Source organism: Ranitomeya variabilis, chromosome 6 (assembly GCF_051348905.1).
Source record: "Ranitomeya variabilis isolate aRanVar5 chromosome 6, aRanVar5.hap1, whole genome shotgun sequence".
NCBI lineage: Eukaryota > Metazoa > Chordata > Amphibia > Anura > Dendrobatidae > Ranitomeya > Ranitomeya variabilis.
Genome location: NC_135237.1, coordinates 343,204,820 through 343,224,358, shown reverse-complemented (window position 1 = coordinate 343,224,358; position 19,539 = coordinate 343,204,820).

Below are 19,539 nucleotides of genomic sequence, written 5' to 3'. Positions count from 1 at the left end.
GTATATCTGCCTGTAAGGTAGCATTTGTTTCCTATTCATGTTTATGTTTATATTCTATTTTATGTTAATTTCTACGCCATGGAATGGATAAATGACACATATTTCTATGAGGATGTGAGCCACACAGACGAATATCAGTATAAGGATCGTGTATTCTGATTATGTGTTTATAGCCACCTCTAGTATCATGTTTTGAATTTACTATTTGTCATGATGTCGTATCTGTATGAGGCATGTATATATATTATTTCTTATTGTTTGTTTACTTTTTCAATTCCAGTCTGAAGAAGGTCTATGTTACGGACCGAAACGTTACTTTAAATCTGGGATTGCATTAATAATAAATTCTATTTGCATCTATATTTGAGTGCCGGATATATTTTTCCTATTTATGTAAGGGAGTGGTACCCCTTTCCGTGCACCTATCTCCATTGCAGAGTGACGTGTATTACCTTTTTTTATGTTATCAGTGGGGCTTTTGCTGAACATGAACCCCTTATTTTTATTCTTTTTGTCCTCCCATCTATCTTGTGTTCTTGGTGGCTTTCTACGGATGAACCTCTTAGGGTACTGTCACACTAAACGATTTACCAACGATCACGACCAGCGATACGACCTGGCCGTGATCGTTGGTAAGTGGTTGTGTGGTCGCTGGGGAGCTGTCACACAGTCAGCTCTCCAGCGACCAACGATGCCGAAGTCCCCGGGTAACCAGGGTAATCATTGGGTTACTAAGCGCAGGGCCGCGCTTAGTAACTCGATGTTTACCGAGGTTACCAGCGTAAACGTAAAAAAAACAAACAGTACATACTTACATTCCGGTGTCTGTCCCCCGGCATTCTGCTTCTCTGCACTGTCTGCCAGCCGGAAAGCACAGCGGTGACAGCACAGCGGTGACGTCACCGCTGTGCTCGCTTTCCGGCTGGCCGGCGCTCACCGTGCAGAGAAGCAGAACGCCGGGGGACAGACACCGGAATGTAAGTATGTACTGTTTGTTTGTTTTTTTACTTTTACGCTGGTAACCACGGTAAACATCGGGTTACTAAGCGCGGCCCTGCGCTTAGTAACCCGATGTTTATCCTGGTTACAAGCGAACGCATCGCTGGATCGCTGTCACACACAACGATCCAGCGATGACAGCGGGAGATCCAGCGACGAAAGAAAGTTCCAAACGATCTGCTACGACGTACGATTCTCAGCAGGATCCCTGATCGCTGCTGTGTGTCAGACACAGCGATATCGTATGGATATCGCTGGAACGTCACGGATCGTACCGTCGTAGCGATCAAAGTGCCAATGTGTGACAGTACCCTTACTCCGAAAGGGCCGCTTGTAGGATGGGTAGGAGAGGATGGTGAAGGACTTTTTCTTATCTCCTGCCTTATCTAGGATGTCATCCAGGGTGGAACCAAATTGGAACTCTCCCTCACGGGATGTTACATAGCTTCAATTTGGTCTGAAGATCTCCCGGCCAACATTTAAGCCAAAGGGCTCGTCTAGCCTCATTGGAAAAGACTGCTGATCTGGCAGCAAGACTAAGAGTTTACGGATGCATCTGCCAGGAAAGTGGCCACCCCCCTCATTACTGGTAAAGTGTTTAACATAATGTCTCGAGATGTTTTTCCTTTAAGCAGGGATTCTAAATGATCCAGCCAGACCATTAGGGAACGGGATGTACAGCTACTGCTGGTTTTAGCCCTCCCCTGGCTGCTTTCCAAGAACCTTTCAGGAAAGCATCTGCCTTTTTGTCCATGGGGTCTTTTAAGACTCCCATATCCTGAAACAGAAGGGCGAACTTTTTAGATGCCTTGGCGATGGCCACGTCTAGTTTGGGTTCTTTTTCCCAAAAGGAGCATGTTGGGTCCTCAAAGGGGTATTTCCTTTTGAGTGTAAGTAAGGCCTTTCTTACAGGTTTTTTCCATTCCTTGTTAATCAAGGCCTGGATTTTTTCATAGGCTCTCCTTTTCTTTTGTTCAAGGCCTCCGAACATAATATCTTGAACCGATTTTTTGGGGTGGGGATCAGTCAACCCCATGGTGTTCCTAACTGCCTTAACAAAGCAATCTGTCTCCTTGTAAGGGGGTTACCTTCTCTGCTCCGTGCCTGGAACCACTTAGCTGTGCAGCAGGTTTCCCTGGGGGCAGACTTGGAGACCGGGACAGGAAGGAAGCCGGGCTGAGGGAGAGAAAGCACACGCTTTCCAGGGCTAGAGGAGCGTTTACTGGACACAGAGCAGCACATGCAGCAGACAGAGCAGCGCGTGCAGCAGACAGAGTAGCGAATACAGCGGCCAGAACAGCACACAGCTGCGCTCCGGGGAAGAGAGAGAGCTCCCGGTTGGAGGACTGATACAGGGAGATTGTCCAGAAAGACTGCATCTTGTGAGTACATGAAAGTGGACTCTGCTGTGACTGGAGAGGTGCGCCCTGATGCCCATGCAGAGACAGTGGCCCCTAGTACTCACGGTATTAGTGCAGAGCCCCCGATTCCTGTTGGGAGACCCAAAAATAGACTGAGCATCATTCTCCCGGGATAGGCTGCACTGTTGAAGCAAAAGACTCAGCACAGGGGACCCTGTTGTGATCCGCTTTTTGGCTCCCCTGGTGGTGGCTGGTGGTACTGGAGACTTGTGTGTGCTTTTCTGCCTCAGCTCACCTGCTTCCATCAGTTTTGGGAGTTCCCTATTTAGCCTTGCTCTCCAGTCACTTCCTTGCCGGTCATCATTGTAACCTGAGTCATTCAGTTGCATGTTCCTGCTACTAGTCTGCTGATCAGCTAAGTGGACTCTTGTCCTTATTGTTTTGTTTTTCTTGTCCAGTTTACAGTTTTGTCATTTCCTGTTACTGGAAGCTCTTGTGGACTGAAACTGCCACTCCTGTGTCATGAGTTGACACAGGAGTCTTAAAGTAATTTCAGGATGGGTTTTTTGAAAGGGTTTTTCAGCTGACCGTGAAGTCCTCTTTTGTATCCTTCCTCTATCTAGTAAGTGGACCTCGCTTTGCTAAATCTACCTTCATACTGTGTATGTCTTTTCCTCTGAACTCACCGTTAATATACGTGGGGGCTACTATCATCTTTGGGGAATTTCTCTAGAGGTAAGCCAGGTCTGTTCCTTCCTCTTCCAGGCGTAGTTAGTTCTCCGGCTGGCGCATGGCATCTAGGCAGCCGTAGGAATGCTTCCTGGCTACTGTTAGTTGTGTGGTAGATTTAGGTCACGGTCAGCTTTAGTTTCCATCACCCGAGAGCTAGTCTGTTATTTTTGTGTTTCTGATGTTCCCATGCCATTGGGGAATCATGACAGTATGACCGGCCGCTGTTAAAGTAATTGGCAGAAGAAAGGAGAGTAAAAGAAGTCTGTGGATTTTTTTTTTTTTTTTTTCCTCTCATGTTTGCTACTTAGTTGGCTCAGTTGTATTTCTGCTCTATTTACAGCCTTGCCTTTCTCTCCTTCTAATCCTTGAATGGCTCTGATCTCTCCGGTTTAAAGGATGGACCCTCAGAGTTTGGCTGCAGGTTTAAATAATCTTGCTACGAAGGTTCAGAATTTACAAGATTATGTTATACGTACTCCTATTTCTGAACCTAAGATTCCTACACCAGAGGTATTTTCCGGAGATAGATCTCGGTTTCTGAATTTCAAATGTAATTGTAAATTATTCCTTTCTCTCAGACCTCACTCCTCTGGAGATCCTGTTCAGCAGGTTAAGATTGTGATTTCTTTGCTGCGAGGTGACCCTCAAAATTGGGCATTTTCATTGACACCAGGGGATCCTGCGTTGCTCAATGTGGATGCGTTTTTTCTGGCTTTAGGGTTGCTGTATGAGGAAACTAATTTGGAGATTCAAGCTGAAAAAGCTGTAATAGCCCTATCTCAAGGGCAAGATGAAGCTGAGATATACTGCCAAAAATTTCGTAAATGGTCTGTGCTTACTCAGTGGAATGAGTGTGCCCTAGCGGCAAATTTCAGAGAGGGCCTTTCTGATGCCGTTAAGGATGTCATGGTGGGGTTTCCTACGCCCACAGGTCTGAATGAGTCCATGACAATGGCGATTCAGATTGATCGGCGTTTGCGGGAGCGCAAACCCGTGCACCATTTGGCGGTATCTTCTGAAGGGACGCCAGAGAAAATGCAATGTGACAGAATTCTGTCAAGAAGCGAGCGGCAGAATTATAGGCGCAAAAATGGCTTGTGCTTCTACTGTGGTGATTCCGCGCATGTTATATCAGCATGCTCTAAACGTACTAGGAAGGTTGACAAGTCTGTTTCTATTGGCACTTTACAGTCTAAATTTCTTCTGTCTGTAACTCTGATTTGTTCATTATCAGTTATTACCGTGGATGCCTATGTGGACTCTGGCGCCGCTCTGAGTCTCATGGATTGGTCCTTCGCCAGGCGCTGTGGGTTTGATTTGGAGCCTCTGGAAGTTCCTATACCTCTGAAGGGTATTGATTCTACACCTCTGGCTTGTAATAGACCACAGTTCTGGACGCAAGTGACTATGCGTATGACTCCAGACCATCAGGAGATGATTCGCTTCCTCGTGTTGTATAATTTACATGATGTTTTAGTGCTTGGATTACCATGGTTACAATCTCATAACCCAGTACTGGACTGGAAAACTATGTCTGTGTTAAGCTGGGGATGTCGGGGGGCTCATGGGGATATACCTTTGGTTCCTATCTCGTCATCTATTCCCTCTGAGATTCCTGCATTTTTGTCGGATTTTGGGGATATTTTTGGTTCTCTCCCTCCCCACAGGGAGTGTGATTGCGCCATAGATCTGATTCCAGGCAGTAAATTTCCAAAGGGTCGTTTGTTTAACCTATCTGTACCTGAGCATGCTGCCATGCGAGAATATGTTAAGGAGTCCCTGGAAAAGGGACATATTCGTCCTTCTTCATCACCTTTAGGAGCTGGGTTTTTCTTTGTCTCTAAAAAGGATGGCTCGCTGAGGCCTTGTATTGATTATCGACTCCTGAATAAAATTACTGTCAAATATCAGTATCCGTTGCCGCTGCTTACTGATTTGTTTGCTCGCATAAGGGGGGCTAAGTGGTTCTCCAAGATTGATCTCCGTGGGGCGTATAATTTGGTGCGAATTAAGCAAGGGGATGAGTGGAAAACCGCATTTAATACGCCTGAGGGCCACTTTGAGTATTTAGTAATGCCTTTCGGCCTTTCTAATGCGCCTTCAGTTTTTCAGTCCTTTATGCATGATATTTTCCGTGAATATCTGGATAAATTTATGATTGTGTATTTGGACGATATTTAGATTTTTTCTGAGGACTGGGAGTCTCATGTTCAGCAGGTCAGGAGGGTTTTTCAGGTCTTGCGGGAGAATTCTCTGTGTGTAAAGGGTTCTAAGTGTGTTTTTGGGGTTCAAAAGATTTCCTTTTTGGGGTACATTTTTTCCCCTTCTTCTGTTGAGATGGACCCTGTCAAGGTTCGGGCTATTTGTGACTGGACGCAGCCTACTTCTCTAAAGGGTCTTCAGAAGTTCTTGGGCTTTGCTAATTTTTATCGTCGATTTATAACTGGTTTTTCTGGTGTTGCTAAGCCTCTTACGGATTTGACTAAGAAGGGTGCTGATGTTGCCAATTGGTCCTCTGCCGCTGTGGAGGCCTTTCGGGAACTTAAGCGCCGCTTTTCGTCTGCCCCTGTGTTGCGCCAGCCCGATGTCTCTCTCCCCTTTCAGGTTGAGGTCGATGCTTCCGAGATCGGAGCGGGGGCGGTTTTGTCGCAGAAAAGTTCCGATTGCTCAGTGATGAGACCTTGTGCGTTCTTTTCTCGAAAATTTTCTGCCGCCGAAAGAAATTATGATGTCGGTAATCGGGAGCTTTTGGCCATGAAGTGGGCATTTGAGGAGTGGCGTCATTGGCTTGAGGGTGCTAGACATCAGGTGGTGGTTTTGACTGATCACAAGAATCTGATTTATCTTGAGTCTGCCAGGCGCCTGAATCCTAGACAGGCGCGCTGGTCGTTGTTTTTCTCTCGGTTTAATTTTGTGGTCTCATATCTACCAGGTTCTAAGAATGTGAAGGCGGATGCCCTTTCTAGGAGTTTTGAGCCTGATTCCCCTGGTGATTCGGAACCTACAGGTATCCTTAAGGATGGGGTGATATTATCCGCTATTTCCCCAGATCTGCGACGTGCTTTGCAAGAGTTTCAGGCGGATAGACCTGATCGCTGTCCACCTGGTAGACTGTTTGTTCCTGATGATTGGACCAGTAGAGTCATCTCGGAGGTTCATTCTTCTACGCTGGCGGGTCATCCTGGAATTTTTGGTACCAGGGATTTGGTGGCTAGATCCTTCTGGTGGCCATCTCTGTCTCGTGATGTGCGTGTTTTTGTGCAGTCTTGTGATGTGTGTTCTCGGGCCAAGCCTTGTTGTTCTAGGGCTAGCGGGTTGTTGTTGCCCTTGCCTATTCCGAAGAGGCCTTGGACGCACATCTCGATGGACTTTATTTCTGATCTTCCTGTCTCTCAGAGGATGTCTGTTATCTGGGTGGTGTGTGACCGTTTTTCTAAGATGGTTCATTTGGTGCCATTGCCGAAGTTGCCTTCCTCGTCTGAGTTGGTTCCTTTGTTTTTTCAAAATGTGGTTCGCTTGCATGGTATTCCTGAAAATATCGTTTCTGATAGGGGTACCCAGTTCGTTTCTAGATTTTGGCGGGCATTCTGTGCCAGGTTGGGCATTGATTTGTCTTTTTCGTCTGCCTTCCATCCTCAGACTAATGGCCAGACGGAGCGAACTAATCAAACTTTGGAGACGTATTTGAGGTGTTTTGTGTCTGCGGATCAGGATGATTGGGTTGCCTTTTTGCCGTTGGCGGAGTTTGCTCTTAATAATCGGGCCAGTTCTGCCACTTTGGTTTCCCCTTTCTTTTGCAATTCGGGGTTTCATCCCCGTTTTTCTTCTGGTCAGGTGGAGTCTTCGGGTTGTCCTGGAGTAGATGCTGTGGTGGATCGGTTGTATCGGATTTGGGAACAGGTGGTGGACAATTTGAATTTGTCCCAGGAGAGGACTCAGCGGTTTGCTAACCGCCAGCGTCGGGTTGGTCCTCGCCTTCGTGTTGGGGACTTGGTGTGGTTGTCTTCCCGTTTTGTCCCAATGAGGGTTTCTTCTCCTAAATTTAAGCCTCGGTTCATCGGTCCCTATAGGATTTTGGAGATTATTAACCCTGTTTCCTTTCGTTTGGACCTTCCGGCATCTTTCGCTATCCATAATGTGTTCCATCGGTCGTTGTTGCGGAGATACGAGGTGCCGGTGGTTCCTTCTGCTGGGCCTCCTGCTCCTGTGCTGGTTGAGGGTGAATTGGAGTACGTTATAGAGAAGATCTTGGACTCCCGTATTTCCAGGCGGAGACTCCAGTACCTGGTTAAATGGAAGGGCTATGGTCAGGAAGATAATTCTTGGGTAACTGCCTCTGATGTTCATGCCTCGGATTTGGTTCGTGCCTTTCATAGGGCTCATCCAGGTCGCCCTGGCGGTTCTTGTGAGGGTTCGGTGCCCCCTCCTTAAGGGGGGGGTACTGTTGTGATCCGCTTTTTGGCTCCCCTGGTGGTGGCTGGTGGTGGCTGGTGGTACTGGAGACTTGTGTGTGCTTTTCTGCCTCAGCTCACCTGCTTCCATCAGTTTTGGGAGTTCCCTATTTAGCCTTGCTCTCCAGTCACTTCCTTGCCGGTCATCATTGTAACCTGAGTCATTCAGTTGCATGTTCCTGCTACTAGTCTGCTGATCAGCTAAGTGGACTCTTGTCCTTATTGTTTTGTTTTTCTTGTCCAGTTTACAGTTTTGTCATTTCCTGTTACTGGAAGCTCTTGTGGACTGAAACTGCCACTCCTGTGTCATGAGTTGACACAGGAGTCTTAAAGTAATTTCAGGATGGGTTTTTTGAAAGGGTTTTTCAGCTGACCGTGAAGTCCTCTTTTGTATCCTTCCTCTATCTAGTAAGTGGACCTCGCTTTGCTAAATCTACCTTCATACTGTGTATGTCTTTTCCTCTGAACTCACCGTTAATATACGTGGGGGCTACTATCATCTTTGGGGAATTTCTCTAGAGGTAAGCCAGGTCTGTTCCTTCCTCTTCCAGGCGTAGTTAGTTCTCCGGCTGGCGCATGGCATCTAGGCAGCCGTAGGAATGCTTCCTAGCTACTGTTAGTTGTGTGGTAGATTTAGGTCACGGTCAGCTTTAGTTTCCATCACCCGAGAGCTAGTCTGTTATTTTTGTGTTTCTGATGTTCCCATGCCATTGGGGAATCATGACAGGACCCCGTTTGCCTAGCATCCCCTCTGCTTACCACAGTAACCCCTTAAACCCCAGGTTGCAGGTTCCTAGAGACTACACAGCCCACGGATAACAGAGGGATGACAAGTGCCACTGTTTCTCGGCGCCTACGTTGGAGAAGATGACCCTACAAGCAAGTCCTCATCAGACTGATAAGTGTTTTCCCCAGAAATTCTGTTTATTACTGTTATACTGTTTGACTGTCTGGGAACTTATACTGCTTCCCATATTTTTGTAGTGTTATTTTATCAGTTCATATTCTACGGTTTTCTCCCTGCGAGGAGAATATTGCTCCTGTTAGTAAACCCCCTCAACAGTTAGTCTGTCTGTTCCGTGGTGACATACTCTACCCTGCACCCTATTACATCCTCTAGTGGGAAGCAACTGCAACTGCAGCGCCCCAGAGATCTGGTCGTTGCAGTAACATCGCTCTGCCGCTAAGGGGAGTGATGGTACGTCTGATGGCACTGAAGGAGTTCACCTGACCAGGTATCACAGACACCAATACACTTCATAGTCTGGCCTCCAGGGGGAGCTAAGGGCACTATGTATTATGCCACTCCTCACAATCTGGTAAAACTGGGGGTTGGATAGGAAGTTAGAGAGAAGCTGACTGGGTTGGAACCAGGCAACATCCTGTGTTGCAGGGGAAGATTCAGGGGGGTCCCTGTCAGGGGTGGGATCCTGACAGAGGCCTAGCGAACAGGAAAGAACGTTAAGGAACCGCGCCTGCACTACATTGCGGCGGTATCTCAAGAAAGGACAAGAAGCAAGGTTTATTGTGGAGAGTGAGAAACGAGATCAAAGCAAAAAGGAGTTAACACCAGTAGGAGTCGTGCTGTAAGATCGAGGCAACATCCTATTGAGGTGCGTAGCCGGTGGCCAGAACGCTGAGGAAGTATTAGGCTCCAAGCAATACTTCAAACAGAGGCAGGACAGTTGATTATAGGTTGGCTGTCTCACCAAAATCACCTAAGAAGACGGGGCAACTGTGGGAGAGGGGCGATGCTAGGGTCCCGGAAGAACTCCAGGCCTTCCCGTCATACGGGTGCGTCCTATCCATATCATCTGGGGGACGGAGAAGAACATCAGGATCAGTTGTGAGGGAACATCAGAAACAGACAACAGTTGTGAGGACTATCCCGTGGTGCTCAGCAGGGAAGTACTACAACACACAAGCGCTAGTTGGTAGGCACCGATTTCCACCTGCAAAGGGAACTCTGGATGTGCCTTCGGACCGGCCGGACTCAGCCAGCCCGGTTAACAGTGCTCTGGATTGAGGATCCTGAAGCCTTCAGTAAAGAGGTAAAGAGACTGCAACCCTGTGTCCTCGTTATTCATCGCGACCTGCACCACGCACCACCATCTACACCTTTCATTGGACGCCCCTTAGCAGGGTCACGGACCGGGTCTAGCCACCGTGACAACCCCAGAACTGAGACAGAGAAGCCCGGTGCCGAGTACCCCGCGGCCCTGCGTCTGGGGGCGCTCCACAACCACCAGTGGAAGATGATGATGATGAATCAGAGGTATCTGAATCCTCTTCTTTGCTATGTGTGTCACTAGATCTGGGTTCAGGAGACCTGTGTCTGATCTTCCTTAGCTTGTTACCTTCCTGAAGGGATCTAAAGGTGTCCTCCGCCTGGGTTTTAATTAGTGATCTAAGCTCTGTTGCAAACCCGGGAAGCCCTTCACGGACTGTCTGTTCTATACATGAGCTGCAAAGTCTTTTTTCTGGATGGCAGATCTCTACAAAGCGCACAGATCCTGTGTTTGGATTTCACTGAACTTTTCCTCCCCTAAAGAGACAAACAGAAAAAAATAGGGCCCTATTAGCCGCAAACTTTCATGAAGATCACTCACCACCTGGCAGACCTAATCAGTAACAGTTGGGGATGATCCGGATCTGCTGTAGGATTCTCCCATACACCGGACGCCACGCTGGAGCCTTTGCTGTACTGGGATCCTGAGCATCCTTTCCCGGTGGTGTCATGTTGGTGATGAGAAGCCTGTTTCCCTTTTGCCTGTGGTCACCGTTTTTGCTGCTGCTGAGGTGATGACCTGGATTGTGGGGATCTTAAGTCTGGATCACTCATGGCACCTGAGAAACACTGGCCGCGCTCCATTAGAAGCATCTGGCCAGAACACTGTCCCCCTTAAGTAGTTTTATGACTGGATTATCCAGTCCTGCCCCACGCCAGCGTGCCGTTATGCCCCGCGCCTGCGCTCACTGGTGGCCCAGTCATGCCTTACGCTTAACCGCATCATAGTGCCCACGCATATGCACTGGTCCTAGAGGTGCTTTGCGGCAGCCCGCCCCCAGGTAAGGATTGCGCCTCTGCGTGCGAGCTTTCTGGTTCCCGGACTCTGGGAGACCCAGTGATGGCAGTCTTCAGTCTTCATTCCGGGGGAGCAGTTACCTGACACTGCTTCCCCCTCACCCTGAGGCACCCCTCATGTTGGTGTGCTGCTGGTTTTTTGGGAGAGGTGGTCTCACAGTCATCCTTCCTGTCACCTCTCCCCACACACCCTAGAGGCTTACTGAACCCAGCTGTGGTGCTTCAGGTAGCCACAACAGCCGAGGCAGGGAACCCCCGCTTCCTGGATCGGTCTGACTGGCCCCGGTATCCCACGATGATTCTAAGGTAAGCTTGCTGCAGGTTCCCTATCAAGGACAGGAAACCAAACTGATGCAGGAGAGAAGTACCGCCTTTTTATCTGTAGGTTTCCTGTCCTTGATGGGTGGATTCCCTCTTTCCATGGTGCAGTCATGGAGGACAGAGAAAACTGCCTAGTGGTCTCAGTTTTTGCCAGAGCTGTATTATTGGGTTTTAAGAGCAGGGGACTTACACTGTCAAAGGAGCTCCTTCATCTGAGCGGCGTCCACCCTGACGTGTAATGTAGCTTCCGCCTTTATCAGAGGGTGGAGTCATCCAGGATAGCATGGTATATACACTCACTGGCCACTTTATTAGGTACACCTGTCCAACTTCTTGTTAACACTTAATTTCTAATCAGCCAATCACATGGCGGCAACTCAGTGCATTTAGGCATGTAGACATGGTCAAGACAATCTCCTGCAGTTCAAACCGAGCATCAGTATGGGGAAGCAAGGTGAGTGCCTTTGAACGTGGCATGGTTGCTGGTGCCAGAAGGGCTGGTCTGAGTATTTCAGAAACTGCTGATCTACTGGGATTTTCACGCACAACCATCTCTAGGGTTTACAGAGAATGGCCCGAAAAAGAAAAAAAATCCAGTGAGCGGCAGTTCTGTGGGCGGAAATGCCTTGTTGATGCCAGAGGTCAGAGGAGAATGGGCAGACTGGTTCGAGCTGATAGAAAGGCAACAGTGACTCAAATCGCCACCCGTTACAACCAAGGTAGGCCTAAGAGCATCTCTGAACGCACAGTGCGTCGAACTTTGAGGCAGATGGGCTACAGCAGCAGAAGACCACACCGGGTACCACTCCTTTCAGCTAAGAACAGGAAACTGAGGCTACAATTTGCACAAGCTCTTCGAAATTGGACAGTAGAAGATTGGAAAAACGTTGCTTGGTCTGATGAGTCTCGATTTCTGCTGCGACATTCGGATGGTAGGGTCAGAATTTGGCGTAAACAACATGAAAGCATGGATCAATCCTGCCTTGTATGGAGCATCTTTGGGATGTGCAGCCGACAAATCTGCGGCAACTGTGTGATGCCATCATGTCAATATGGACCAAAATCTCTGAGGAATGCTTCCAGCACCTTGTTGAATCTATGCCACGAAGAATTGAGGCAGTTCTGAAGGCAAAAGGGGTCCAACCCGTTACTAGCATGGTGTACCTAATAAAGTGGCCGGTGAGTGTATAATGCAAAGGGCCAATGGATATGTATAGGGTGTGAGAGCGCTGTCCAATCACAGGGAGGAGGCATGGAACTGCGCGCGAGTGAGTAACCGTGTCATGTGATCAGTGACATCAGGGCCATGACAGTCAGACAATTTGTAGTGCGTGTGCGTATTGGCTTCTCTATGGATAGATGGAGATAAAACATACACACTACATATAATTGTGTTTCAAATGCTGTAAGAAACTGTGAAAGGGGGTGAGGATGGAAGGGGGAAGAAGGAAAAGAGAAGTGCTTCTCAGCGGTGAAGCAGGAGCCATCAGACGCTGCGGTCTTCTGGCACTGCTCTGTCACGGTACCTCTGTGACAGCATCAACTTGTGCATTAAATTAGGTGAAAAAACGAATTTAGTTATTAGGTGTTTGCATAGCTGAATAAAGTAATTGATGGCGTGATTAATATTTAGCACAATGATATGCCTTCTTCACCGACCAATAACTGTAGCCCCCATTTATGTAGGCGTATTTTAAGATCTTGAGCTTGCTTCATGAAATCTGCATCAGACGAGCAAATACTGCAGAGGTGAAGAAATTGGCCAGTAGGGATTGCAATAACCATATACACTGCTCAAAAAATAAAGGGAACACTTAAACAACAGAATATAACTCCAAGTAAATCAAACTTCTGTGAAGTCAAACTGTCCACTTAGGAAGCAACACTGATTGACAATAAATTTCACATGCTGTTGTGCAAATGGAATAGACAACAGATAGAAATTGTTGGCAATTATCAAGACACCCTCAATAAAGGAGTGGTTCTGCAGGTAGGGACCACAGACCACATCTCAGTACCAATGCTTTCTGGCTGATGTTTTGCTCATTTTTGAATGTTGGTTGTGCTTTCTCACTCGTGGTAGCATGAGACAGACTCTAAAACCCACACAAGTGGCTCAGGTAGTGCAGCTCATCCAGGATGGCACATTAATGTGAGTGCGAGCTGTGGCAAGGTTTGCTGTCAGCCTAGAGTCCAGAGTCCAGTACACCAGGAGATGTGGAAGGGGCCATAGGAGGGCAACAGCCCAGCAGCAGGACTGCTACCTCCGCCTTTGTGCAAGGAAGAGCAGGAGGAGCACTGCCAGAGCCCTGCAAAATGACCTCCAGCAGGCCACAAATGTGCATGTGTCTGCACAAACTGTTTGGCGCTCAGACCATCCTCATGGACTCTGTTTCTAACATCCACAGATGGGGGTTGTGCTCACAGCCCAACAACGTGCAGGATGCTTGACATTTGCCACAGAACACCAGGATTGGCAAATTCACCACTGGCGCTCTGTGCTCTTCACAGATGAAAGCAGGTTCACACTGAGCACATGTGACAGTCTGGAGATGCCATGAAGAGCGATCTGCTGCCTGCAACATCCTTCAGCATGACCGGTTTGGAAGTTGGTCAGTAATGGTGTGGGGTGGCATTTCTTTGGAGGGCCGCACAGCCCTCCATGTGCTCGCCAGAGGTAGCCTGACTGCCATTAGGTACAGAGATGAGATCCTCAGACCCCTTGTGAGACCATATGCTGGTGCGGTTGGCCCTGGGTTCCTCCTAATGCAGGACAATTCAAGACCTCATGTGGCTTGAGTGTGTCAGCAGTTCCTGCAAGATGAAGGCATTGAAGCTACGGACTGGCCCGCCCGTTCCCCAGACCTGAATCCGATTGAACACATCTGGGACATCATGTCTCTCACCATCCACCAACATCACGTTGCACCACAGACTGTCCAAGAGTTGGCAGATGCTTTAGGGTATGAGTCCACATTCAGGATGGCCGGCGCTTTGGATCGAGCGGAAAACTCGCTCCACCCAAAGTTCTGCCCCCTTCTATAGACGCGATGATTCAAGATGTCTTCATTGCACACATTCGGAATCATCGTACCTCACACATAGGTCCCTGTGGTTTACCTTGTGGCGGCGCAGCGTCGTCGCAAGGTAAACGGACATGCTGCATTCTAAAAAGACGCGCCGCATGTCCAGAAACGCAGGGCCGCCGGGTGCGTGTTCGCACGCATAGCGGAGACGGGATTTCATAAAATCCTCTCCACTATTCTTTAACATCTGGACGCTGCGGATTGAACGCTGCGGCTCTACGCAGCGTTCAATCCACAGCTATTCCGGATGTAATATGGCCCGTGGACACATACCCTTAGTCCAGGTCTGGGAGGAGATCCCTCAGGAGACCATCCGCCACCTCATCAGGAGCATGCCCAGGTGTTGTAGGGAGATCACTACTGAGCATAATTTCCTTGTCTTGAGGCATTTCCACTGAAGTTGGATCAGCCTGTAATTTCATTTTCCACTTTAATTTTCAGCATCATTTCAACTCCAGACCTCCATGGAATATTAGTTGTGATTTAGGTTGATCATTTTTAGGTTTTATTGTTCTCAACATATTCCACTATGTAATGAATAAAGATTTACAACTGGAATATTTCATTCAGTGATATCTAGAATGTGGAATTTAGTGTTCCCTTAATTTTTTTTAGCAGAGTGTATTGCTTTAATGATGTACTTACAGTATATAAATTTACTTACAGATGGCCTTAATGAATTTTCAGCTGTTAGTGTTCATACCATCACCTACTGTACTTGAACTTTACTTATCAGTAGGGTTGAGCAAAACGGATCGGACATTTTCAAAAATCGCTGACTTTCGGCGAAGTCTGGTTTCGTGAAACCCGACCCGATCCCAGTGTGGGATCGGCCATGCTGTCGGCGATCTTCGCGCCAAAATCGCATTTCGTATGACGCTTTCAGCTCCATTTCTCAGCCAATGAAGGTGGATGCAGAGTGTGGGCAGTGTGATGACATAGGTCTCGGTCCCCACCATCTTAGAGAAGGGCATGACAGTGATTGGCTTGCTTTCTGCGGCTTCATAGGGGCTATAAAGGGGCGTGCACGCCGACCGTCATCTTACTTCTGCCGATCTGAGCATAGGGAGAGGTTGCTGCAGCTTTGTCAGAACCAGGGATATTGTTAGGGAGGAAATATTAACCCCCAAACCGCTTGTGCTGTAGCGATTTTCACTGTCCAACACCACCTTTTCTTTGCAGGGACAGTGGAGGCTAGATTTCTGTGCATCAGCTCTGTAGCTTATAAGACTCCCTGATAGCTGCATTGCTGTTTGTACGCCGCTGTGCAAACCAACTGCTTTTTTAAAAGCAAAAGTCTTGTTGCTCCTTTCTGCACAGTTCTATTGTTTATTTGTCCACACTGTGTGCGGCAGTCCTTTTTATTGCTGGCTGCTATACTTGTCCTGAGATCATTGTAGGGAGATTGTTATTGTAGTACAGTCCCTTTTTTTATACATATCTTCAGGGGGCCACTTTCTGCCCCTTATACTGTGTAGTGTAATACAGTGGGAGTAGGAAAACCGCTTTTAAACCTGGAGCAGCAGGAAAAAGTTTTGGCTTTCCTTGCTGACTCAGCCTCTAGCTCTTTCGCCTCCTCTTCAGAAAGTTCAAAATTTAAAAGCAGCGAGTCGTCAGTGGATGCTCCCGGTCAGGAACAAGTCGCTTCCTTGTGTCCTTCACCCAGAACAACAGTGAAGGATGCGTCAGGCGACACAACAGGTTACTCCATGGAGCTCTTTACACATACCGTGCCTGGGTTAGAAAGGGAAATTGTTAACAGGCCATGCCCATTACAAGATGAATCGGACATGGAGTGCACAGATGCACAGCCACAGCTAGATTATTATGCTGTTCCATTGACTCAGATCACTACATTGCCCTCGCAGTGTACTGAGCCAGAACCTGACCCTGATGAGACTATGGTGCCCCGTCCCAAACGCTATAGCACCTTACACGGTGACACAGAGGAAGGTGCACAGGACATAGAAGAGGAGGTGATAGATGACCAGTTGTTGACCCCGATTGGCAGCCATTGGGGGAACAGGGTGCTGCTGGCAGTAGCTCTGAAGTGAAGTATGAGCTGCAGCAGGCATCAACATCGCAACAGCTTTCATCTGGTAGGCCCGTATGTGGCCAAAACGGTGTGTCAAAACCAAAAACAGTTTTAGGACAGCGTGGCAATCCGCTGAAAGTAGCACAGCGTGCAATGCCTGAAAAGGTATTCAAAAGTAGGAAGAGTGCAGTGTGGCAATTTTTTAACCAAGATCCGAATGATCAGTGCAAAGTTATCTGTAAAAAATATTACTCAAGGACCTTTAGCAGAGGGCAGAATGTCAAAAATTTAAATACATCGTGCATGCGTAGACATTTAACCAGCATGCACTTTCAAGCCTGGACTAACTACCAAACGTCCCGTAACGTAGGTGCACCCACTCTGCATGAAGCTAGTCAGCAACGCTACATTGCTTCCCTCACTGTAAGCCCACCGTTTAGGACACCACCTGCAGCAAATGTGGAGGTATCGTCGCAAGGTCAAGGCAGTCAGGGAATCACCAGGTTGTTGGTAGGAAACACTGTATGTAGGCCAACAGCAAGAATACCCTCACAAACCCTCTCTCAATCTGCCATGTCCACCACCACCCCCGATAGTTCCAACATATGCAGCTCTCCAGTCCAGCTCACCCTACAAGAGACTCTCGTTAGGAAAAGGAAGTACTCATCCTCTCATCCGCATACACAGGGTTTGAACGCCCACATTGCTAGACTAATCCCGTTAGAGATGATGCCCTACCAGTTGGTTGAAAGCGAAGCTTTCAAAGCCTTGATGGCCTACGCAGTACCACGCTATGACCTACCCAGTCGACACTTCTTTGCGAGAAAAGCCATCCCAGCCCTCCACCAGCATGCCAAAGACCGCATTGTCCATGCACTCAGGCAATCAGTCAGTAGAGAGGTGCACCTCACAACAGATGCATGGACCAGTAGGCATGGCCATGGACATTACATGTCCATCACAGCACACTGGGTTAATGTGGTGGATGCAGGGTCTACAGGGGACAGCCATAGTGGGACAGTTCTGCCTAGCCCACATCTAGGAAACAGTTGGCTGTAGGCGTTCGCCACCCCTCCTCCTCCTCCAGCAGAAGTGAAAGCTCATCCACAGAGCACAGTCGCACGACCACTCCATCCACAGCTGCCAGTGTTGCACACGAGGTGTCCCATTATGGAACAGCTAGTGGTAAGCGTCAGCAGGCTGTGTTGGAAATGAAGTGTTTGGGCGACAACAGACACACCGCGGAAGTTCTGGCCGAGTTCTTGCAGCAAGAAACTTATTCATGGCTGGGCAGTGTACATCTTGATTCAGGCAAGGTAGTCAGTGATAACGGAAGGAATTTTATGGCTGCCATAGCCCTTTCAGAACTGAAACACATACCTTGCCTGGCTCACACCTTGAACCTGGTGGTGCAGTGCTTCCTGAAAAGTTATCCGGGGTTACCAGCCCTGCTCCTGAAGGTGCGAAGACTTTGCTCGCACATCCACTAGTCGCCCATACACTCCAGCCGTATGCAGAACCATCAGCGATCGTTGAAGCTTCCCCAGCACCGCCTAATAATCGACGTTGCAACAAGGTGGAACTCCACACTGCACATGCTTCAGAGGCTGTGCAAACAGAGGCGTGCTGTAATGTATTTGTGAGAGGATACACGTACACGGGCAGGCAGTTGGTTGGCAGACATGGAGTTGTCAGGTGTGCAGTGGTCGAAGCTACAAGACCTCTGTCAAGTCCTTCAGTGTTTTGAGGAATACACGCGGCTGGCAAGTGTAGACAATGCCATCATAAGCATGAGCATCCCACTAATGTGTCTGCTGATGCAAAGTTTGACACACATTAAGGAGCAGGCGTCTGCAGCCGAGGAGGAGGGAAGCCTTCATGACAGTCAGCCATTGTCTGCTCAGGGAACTTTCCTGGACGAGGTGGCGGACGAAGAGGAGGAGGAGGAGGATGATGATGGGGATGAATATTTATGGGAGGAGGAAGCTTCTCGGGGCAATGGAAACTGGGGGCGTTGCAAGGTCAGGTACAGGGTTTTTGCGGGAGACAAGTGATGTTGATTTGCCAGTAAGTGCTCCTCAACCCAGCACAAGCAGTGATTTGACACCTGGAACATTGGCCCACATGGCTGATTATGCCTTGCGTATCCTAAAAAGGGACCCCCGCATTATCAAAATGATGACCGATGACAATTACTGGTTGGCCTGCCTCCTGGATCCACGCTATAAAGGGAAATTGCAAAATATCATGCCACATGAGAACCTTGAGCAAATATTGGCTACCAAACAAGCAACTCTTGTAGATCGTTTGGTTCAGGCATTCCCAGCACACAGCGGCGGTGATGGTTCTCACACGAGCTGCAGGGGGCAATATGGCAGAGGTGTTAGAGGTGCACAAATCAGAAGTGGCGTTGGACAGAGGGGTTTTATGACCAGGTTGTGGAGTGATTTCGCAATGACCGCAGACACGACAGGCACTGCTGCATCAATTCAAAGTGACAGGAGACAACATTTGTCCAGTATGGTTATGAACTATTTTTCCTCCCTTATCGATATTCTCCCTCACACGTCATTCCCCTTTGATTACTGGGCATCTAAAATAGACACCTGGCCTGAATTGGCAGAATATGCATTACAGGAGCTCGCTTGCCCAGCTGCTAGTGTGCTATCAGAAAGAGTATTCAGTGTTGCTGGTTCAATACTGACTGAAAAAAGGACTCGTCTGGCTACCCAAAATGTTGATGATCTAACCTTCATTAAAATGAACCCATCATAGATTTCTAATTATTTTGCCCCACCTTCCCCTGCTGACACGTAGCTTTCCTGTAAAAAGGTCTTGCTTTTGGCCTCCTCTTACTGACTGCTCCAATTCCTCCATTTGCAGCTGCTGAATGTCCACCATAGGCCATTTTTACACCTCCCTAAATGGGCTGACTTCCCCCACGGGGCCGTGGTCACCACTTGGCGCAAGCACCCGTGCGAGTGCCGTTTGCCTGGACAGGTGAGTGTGCCCACTTTCGGCCGACGGCAGTGGCACAGGGTCCCTCATAGTACAATGAAGTGTCTCTGGCGGTGGTGGTGCACACCCATCGTCAGACACACCGTCGTAATATGAGGGGCCCTTGGCCAGTACCGCCGCCGACGAGAGAGTGTTCCCCCCCAGCTCAAACAGTGCTCTACCACTTGCAAAACTTACCTCTCACTGCTCCACCACTGTTTAGTCTGTGCTGTTAAATCCTTCAAAGGCACTGCCAATACAAATTTGTTGAAATGATAGATGATAGTAAAAATATACAGGGGCCCTGCCCTCCATTTAGACATGAATACTGTGCGCGAACTACCACTGTCTGCTACTCAGCAGAGGAACCCACCCCTGTACTTAGCTTTGCCACCTGTTTATTTAGGAACATTTTTTTTTGCAGACATTTAGCCCACTTTACTATTTTGGCCAACTTACTGTGTCAGCCACT